This window comes from Aegilops tauschii, chromosome 7 (genome assembly GCF_002575655.3).
Source record: "Aegilops tauschii subsp. strangulata cultivar AL8/78 chromosome 7, Aet v6.0, whole genome shotgun sequence".
NCBI classification, from domain to species: Eukaryota; Viridiplantae; Streptophyta; class Magnoliopsida; order Poales; family Poaceae; genus Aegilops; species Aegilops tauschii.
In genome coordinates, this window is record NC_053041.3 from 591,816,455 (window position 1) to 591,825,148 (window position 8,694).

An 8,694-nucleotide genomic window follows, 5' to 3' on the forward strand; every position below is an offset into this window, starting at 1 on the left:
TTCCATTCCCCATCTTTTTCTTTTTCTTTCTGCAAGACCTTTATTTCTTTCTCGGCGTCAGCCGTAGTAGCTTTTCTAGGGGCCGACTGGCCGTCGCACTCCCTCTCCTTTGTGCGTGCAGGCAGTGCATTTGCCTCAATCTATTGTGGGCTTGTGGCTGCGGAATCTACAGCCGGACCTCTCAAACCTGCTTCATACGTTCGGACGGGCCGTCCGGTCATTGACCAATTAAATTTTTTTATCCAGACGGACGCCTCAAATGAGTCTCAAACCCCCGGGCTGACCGGCACCACCCTTATCCAGCCCAAATATGGGGCAGATATGGGGGCGTCCAGGCATGCCCGCCATGTCGGACCGACGAAGGGGTCCCACCCGGAAAGGCCCTTAAACCCAGCAGTCCGAAGCTCGTCTCCTCGGTCGGACCGGTGGCGCCGCGTGGCGCAGCTCCGGCGGGCCGCGTATTACATTGCCCGGCTATTTAAGTTGACCGGCGGCACCGAAACCCTACCATCCATCCATCCTCCTCCCGTCCGCCGCCGCCACTTTCCACTCCACCTGTCCACCTAGTAGTCATGCCCCCACACCGCCGGATGAGGAGCGAGCCATTTCTGACGCCGGTGCGCCGGCTCGAGCTCCTTGAGCAAATCCGGGCTAGGCGCGAAGTCCGGATCGCCGCGGGGCTACCTCCGGATGCAGTGGATTCAGAGGAGGAGTTGGAGGAGGTAGTGGTCGAGAAGGAGGACGAGGAGGAGGAGGAGTATGACTTTAAGAAGGAGAAGAAGGATGTGGGGACGCTGGCGACGGGGATCTGCAAGCGGAGCAGCAGGCCATCCTCGATTCCCTCCTGTCGGAGTCGGCTGCGGAGGCAAGACGCCGTCGCCGGCAGGAAATGGAGGCGCAAGAGGCCGCGGAGGAGGTGGAGATGCTCGCCTACGTACATTGATGAGGTCGAGCAGGAGGAGGATGAGCCGGAGCCCTCCTACCCGCCCGTCCAGCCGGTGCCCGGCACCATCGTCCTAGACATCTCTGACGACGAAGAGTAGCTAGGGTAGTACGTAGGATTTCTTTTGCATGCTTTGTATGGATCTAGGGGATGAAATATGAGAGAAGTGGATGCAAAATGCCTAATTTGAGGCGTGACCGATCAGTGTCCGCGGACGCGCCCGGGCGCGTCCACGGGCGTTGGAGGGGCCGGATTTGCCAAGTCCGACTGTAGATGCTCTAAGACCAACTCCAGCGCACCGACCCAACTAAACCTGGATTCATTCATTTGGGTCATTAGACGCGTCGTCCGTCCTTTGTTCGTGCATTTCTGGGTACTGCGTCCAACCGGCTGGCTCATTTGGTCTGTTTCGGCCAGGTTTTTTCAAGAAACATACTTTCATCATTAACCATAATAAGTAGTGTTGGCACGCGAAAGCACCGTGCAACACCAGGATATTTGCCGTGCTTTCGTGACGACGAACGATTGCTTTACGAGCAAAGCAACAAAGATGTCATCGCTTTCGTGGAGGAGAACCGGCCACTTTCCAGCGCAAAACGGCAAGATCGCCAAACCCTAGGGCTGCTAGGGCTCGGCAGGAGAAGAACGATGGAAAATAAACGTACATGAAAAAATAGATTGTTTTATTGATAGATTGATTGTTATTTTCCTCAATGGCCGTGGCCTATTTATTAAGGCACGCGGGACTTGGCGTACACAGAAGTACTTCTCGTACAAGTATAGAACTTCAAAACTAAACCGATCAGGATCTGATTCGGTCACCATGTATATTACTCTTTGCCTTATATGAATATATAAAATATTTTGGCCACATCGCAATCACAGCCCAAGTTATACACATTCGTATAAATACCCTTGAGCCTACAAGGAAAATAATAAAATACTCCGGCAAGGTCGCTAATCACACCAGCTAATAATGATTGATCATTCATCATGTATTGTTGCATCTTCTCATACGTGACTCTCCATAGCTCATGCAAGAATCCTTCATCTTAGCAACCACAGTTTAGCCCAGCATACGAAAATTTGTTCAAGTAGCAGCTAATCCATGCGAAACTCCATATATTTGTCCTGGGTAAATAACTTCAGTTGGCCTGATCTTCTGATGTGTCATCTGCACTGGACTATGACCACGCCTGCATTTTAAATTAAACAACAAGGGCAAATATGAAATGGACCAATAATATGGCCACAATCATTTAAATTAATTGGCCGATCATACAAACTATTAGCCAAATTACACCATGAACACATGCCCCCCTGTTTTTGGTACAATTATATTGACCAAAAATACTAGAGCAATTACCGTAGGATGAAGCCGATCACTGATCATATCATTACTCAGGGCGATGTCCAAAGATACATCGGCCAAATTTGCTTGGGGCGATACTTGGAATAACATATCGGCCACAACATGTTCAGGCCTCCTGTCACATGCTAGGATAGTACTTCTTCAAATATTTTCCATTGAGAGCTTTCGACAACTTATCTCCCTGCAAAGATTGTACAAAATATGAATTTCCAGGAACAATATGTATAATTTTATACGGGCCTTCCCAGCTCGGCGACCATTTGCCGAATTTCCTATCTTTAGTTCCAATAGGTAAAATCGTTTTCCACACTAAGTCTCCTATTTGAAACGATTTCTCTCTCACCCTTTTATTATAAGCCTTGGCTACTCTTAATTTCTCCTTCTCAATTTCTCGCAATGCTCTCAATCTCTCTTCTGAAATGTCATCTATCTTATCCATCATTAGATCATTATAATTCACAGCCGACAAATCATTTTGTCTGGCCACTCTAAGAGCTTGTAAATTAACCTCTACAGGTAACACCGCCTCCTGACCATATACTAGCTATCCGATGAGCCCATAAAGCTTCCAAAAGTACTTCATGCCATCTTTTCGGATGCTCCTCAATTTTCTTTTTGGTAAGCTTAATTAAAAATTTATTGCTAGATTCGGCCTGTCCGTTAGCTTGAGCATAATAAGGCGACGAATTTAACAAAGATTCGGCAAATTCACGAAATTGATGAGACATAAAAGAAGCACCTTGATCAGTAGTTAAAGTTTGAGGAATACCGAATCTATGAATAATATGCTCTAAAACAAAACTAATAACCTTTTTGTGAGTCATATTTTTCAAAGAAACTGCTTCAGTCCATTTAGTAAAATAATCTGTGGCAACTAGGACGAAGCGATGTCTTTTAGAAGACGAAGGATGTATTTCACCAATAAAATCTAAGCCCCATCCTCTAAATGGCCATGGCCTAATTATGGGATTTAACATAGACGCGGTCGCTAACTGTACATTACCAAATTTTTGACATGCCTCACAACCTTTATAGTACCGAAAACAATCCTCTAGCAAAGTCGGCCAATAAAACCCCGCTCTTTTTAACAACCATCGCATTTTGTGAGCCGACTGATGCATTCCACATACCTTCATGCACTTCACCCATAGCTATTCTAGACTGATCAGAATCTAAGCATTTTAAAAATAACCCATCTATTGTTCGGCGATACAACTCATCATTAAACATATTATATTTTAAAGCTTGTCGCCGAATTTTCCTATCTCTTGTTAGACTTGGATCCTTTAAATGATTAACTAGAGGAACTGTCCAATCACTTAATTCTAATTTATTTGAATCTGCAGTACATTGTACAGCTATTTGTTCAACTGTACTAGGCCCAATTGTACCCCGTGGCAAAGTATCCATCATTATAGACTCAGCATGCATCGGCTTGTTTATTATAAAAAACATTCCTTTACTAATGTGATAACCGGATGCTTGTTGTGCTAAACAATTAGCTCTAGAATTCTCTTCTCTAGGTATATGATGGATGGTGAACGTATCTAGAGACTTAATTATGTCTAAACATCGGTCCAAATAACTATTTCATAATCCATCAAAACATTGAAATTCGCCTTTAATTTGTTGTACTACGAGAAGCGAATCCCCAAAAGCATCTACATCCTTTACGCCCATATTAACTAAAGTTTGTAAACCAAACAGTAAAGCCTCATACTCAGCTTGGTTATTAGTGCAAGGATATTCCAAACGGACCGATCTATCATAAAAAACATTATTAGGTGAAACTAAAACATTACCGACGCCTTGCCCTTCCCTACAAACCGATCCATCAAAATAAAGCTTCCATGGGCAAACACTAACATAATTAATGTTTTCATCATCTTTAATCCTATGATCAACAATGAAATCGGCGATAACTTGACCCTTCATAGCATGCAACGATTCATATGTTAAATCATATTCTATTAGTGCATAAGCCCCTTTCCAATCCTACCACTAAGAATTGGTTGTTGCAACATATACTTAATGACGTCAGCCTGGCAAGCTACTACACACATAGTAGAAAGAAGGTAAGGCCGAAACTTGGTACATGCATAGTATAAAGGTAAGCATAACTTTTCGATAAACACGTACCGACTTTCGGCGTCGAGCAAACGACGGCTTAAGTATGCAATGATGTATTCTTTCCCGCTGACCTCTTGAGCCAACACCGCACCGATCATCTTATCTTCTGCGGCAATGTACAGCCTGAACGGCGCACCGGACTTGGGCGCCCGCAATATTGGAGGATTCGACAAGCATCGTTTTATATAATTAAAAGCATCTCGTTGCTCTGCCCCCCAAGTAAATTCGGTTTCATTCTTTAGCCGAAGTAAAGGAACAAACGATTCAATTTTGCCTGCAAGGTTAGATATGAATCGCCTCAAGTAATTAATTTTTCCTAACAACTTTTGCACATCCCTTTTACACGTGGGTTCCTCCAAATTTCTAATTGCCTCCACTTTCTTAGGGTCAATCTCCATGCCATTTTCATGAATTATGAATCCTAAAAACTTACCAGCCGACACGCCAAAAGCACATTTGAGTGGGTTCATTTTTAATCCATACCGGCGCATCCTTTCAAAAGCTAATCTTAAATCGGCTAAATGATGATCAAAGCCATCCGATTTAACAACTATGTCATCAATATATATTTCTAGTACAATGCCTAGAAGATCATGAAAAATTAAATTCATAGCTCGTTGGTATGTAGTGCCGGCATTTTTCAACCCAAATGTCATAACGACCCACTCAAATAAACCAACAAAACCTGGGCAACGAAAAGCAGTCTTAGACATATCTTGTTTGGCCAGAAATGTTTGATTATAACCCGCATTACCATCTAAAAAGCTAGTCACCTTATGTCCTGATGCATCATTAATAAGCATGTCGGCTATAGGCATAGGATATTCATCTTTCGGAGTAGCCTTATTCAAATCTCTAAAATCAACACAGATTCTAATATTACCAGTATTTTTCTTTTCCACGGGCACAATATTAGGAACCCCATCTGCATATCTACACGGTCGAATAAACTTAGCTTTTAACAACCGATCAACTTCTTCTTTGATGCGTTCATACAAATTAGGATTGAAACTTCTACGAGGTTGTTTATGCGGCCTAAAACCAGATTTAATAGGTAATCTATGCTCTACTAAATCTCTACTCAAACCGGGCATCTCAGTATAATTCCAAGCAAAGCAATCAAAAAATTCTTTAAGTAATAAACATACCTTACTTTTCTGATCGGCTTTCAGGTTAGCTTTGATAAATGTAGGCCTCGGAATACTTCCATCACCAATATCGATTTCTTCAAGTGGATCAGCCGATGAGAATCCCTGTCCAAGCTTTTCCATGTTATCAAAATCTTCAATAGTTTCATGCATATCGTTCTTTCCGGAACGATACTCCTCCGTGCGTCTTTGCAGCCACTTAATACTGTCGTCTTTATTCATCATTTATATAGATAAATCATTAAGCCAAGCTACATTAGCCGGCTGTGCATTTATAGGTACAAAACCATCTCTACCAATACTGACATAATCATAGTCCGATAAATCCCTACCGGTCAAACATCGCATCTCACCGTGTTGCCAATCAACCGGCGCGTCTGTCAAAGCAATGCATGAAGAATTATCGGCCTCAATCGCCTCCACATCATCATTAACCCACTGAATTAAGCATTGATGTAAGGTAGAAGGGATGCAACAATTTGCATGAATCTAGTCGCGTCCCAATAGAATATTATACCGGCCTTTGACATCAACAACAAAAAACGCAGTCGGCAACGTTTTGCTTCCGACTGTGAGCTCCATCACCCTTAGCCTCGGACAATTCCCCTGAGAATCCACTAAGTCCCATGGTCTTCATTAACTCGCTCTCTTTTCGGTTCAGTTTAGAAAATACCGAAAAAGGCATAATATTAACACCTGCGCCGCCATCAACAAGCATGCGCCCAATAGGCTTACCATCAATGTGACCTCTGATAAATAATGGCTTTAGGTGCTGCCTATGCTTCTCTGGTTTCTCAAATGTAGCATTCTTTGGACCAAGAACAAGTTCAGCAATTTCAGCCTCGGGCGCGCGAAATTCAGCAAGCAACGCGAACATCATATTAACATCCATATCAGTTGGTACATCTTTATTATTCTTTGAATTTTCTGCAATAATGGTGTCATCCGTATTTTTATTTTCCTCCGCTGCGATGCGCTTCTCCTTCTAAGTCTTTGTAGGTACCATTGGTTTATCCAGATTGAACCATCCATCGCGCTTCTTCTCAGCTATCTCTTCCTTTATTTCCAATATCCGCAGTCGCTGTACACGTCGTTTCTTAGTGTGAGTAAGTCCATTCGGGCACCACTGAGGTGCTGGTTTAGTCCCTGGCGCGACTGACTTAATTTGGCTACCCCGGGGTGTTGGGAATCGTAGCATAATTTTAAAATTTTCCTACGCTCACCAAGATGCATCTATGGAGTCTACTAGCAACGAGGGGAAAGGAGTGCATCTACATACCCTTGTAGATCGCGAGCGGAAGCGTTCCAATAAACGTGGATGACGGAGTCGTACTCGCCGTGATCCAAATCACCGATGACCGAGTGCCGAACGGACGGCACCTCCGCGTTCAACACACGTACGGTGCAGCGACGTCTCCTTCTTGATCCAGCAAGGGGGAAGGAGAGGTTGATGGAGATCCAACAGCACGACGGCGTGGTGGTGGATGTAGCGGGTCTCCGGTAGGGCTTCGCCGAGCTTCTGCGAGAGAGAGAGAGGTGTTGCAGGGGAGGAGGGAGGCGCCCAAGGCTGTAGGTTGCTGCCCTCCCTCCCCCCCTTTTTATATAGGCCCCCTTGGGAGGGGGGGCCGGCCAAAACCCATCTAGGGTTGGGGGGCGGCGGCCAAGGGGTGGAAAGGGGTGCCTTGCCCCCCAAGGCAAGGGGGAAGCTCCCCCCCCAGGGTTCCCAACCCTAGGCGCATGGGGGGAGGCCCAAGGGGGGCGCCCCAGCCCACTAAGGGCTGGTTCCCTTCCACTTTCAGCCCACGGGGCCCTCCGGGACAGGTGGCCCCACCCGGTGGACCCCCGGGACCCTTCCGGTGGTCCCGGTACAATACCAGTAACCCCCGAAACTTTCCCGGTGGCCGAAACTTGACTTCCTATATATAATTCTTCACCTCCGGACTATTCCGGAACCTCTCGTGACGTCCGGGATGTCATCCGGGACTCCGAACAACTTTCGGGTTTCCGCATACATATATCTCTACAACCCTAGCGTCACCGGACCTTAAGTGTGTAGACCCTACGGGTTCGGGAGACATGCAGACATGACCGAGACGCCTCTCCGGTCAATAACCAACAGCGGGATCTGGATACCCATGTTGGCTCCCACATGTTCCACGATGATCTCATCGGATGAACCACGATGTCGAGGATTCAATCAATCCGTATGCAATTCCCTTTGTCAATCGGTATGTTACTTGCCCGAGATTCGATCGTCGGTATCCCAATACCTTGTTCAATCTCGTTACCGGCAAGTCTCTTTACTCATACCGCAATGCATGATCCCGTGACTAACGCCTTAGTCACATTGAGCTCATTATGATGATGCATTACCGAGTGGGCCCAGAGATACCTCTCCGTCACACGGAGTGACAAATCCCAGTCTCGATCCGTGCCAACCCAACAGACACTTTCGGAGATACCCGTAATGCACCTTTATAGTCACCCAGTTACGTTGTGACGTTTGGCACACCCAAAGCACTCCTACGGTATCCGGGAGTTGCACGATCTCATGGTCTAAGGAAAAGATACTTGACATTGGAAAAGCTCTAGCAAACGAAACTACACGATCTTTTATGCTATGCTTAAGATTGGGTCTTGTCCATCACATCATTCTCCTAATGATGTGATCCCGTTATCAATGACATCCAATGTCCATAGTCAGGAAACCATGACTATCTATTGATCAACGAGCTAGTCAACTAGAGGCTTACTAGGGACAGGTTGTGGTCTATGTATTCACACATGTATTACGATTTCCGGACAATACAATTATAGCATGAATAATAGACAACTACCATGAACAAAGAAATATAATAATAACCATTTATTATTGCCTCTAGGGCATATTTCCAAAAGTCTCCCACTTGCACTAGAGTCAATAATCTAGTTACATTGTGATGAATCGAACACCCATTGCGTCCTGGTGTTGATCATGTTTTGCCCTAGGGAGAGGTTTAGTCAACGGATCTGCTACATTCAGGTCCGTGTGTACTTTACAAATATCTATGTCTCCATTTTGAACACTTTCACGAATGGAGTTGAAGCGACGCTTGATATGC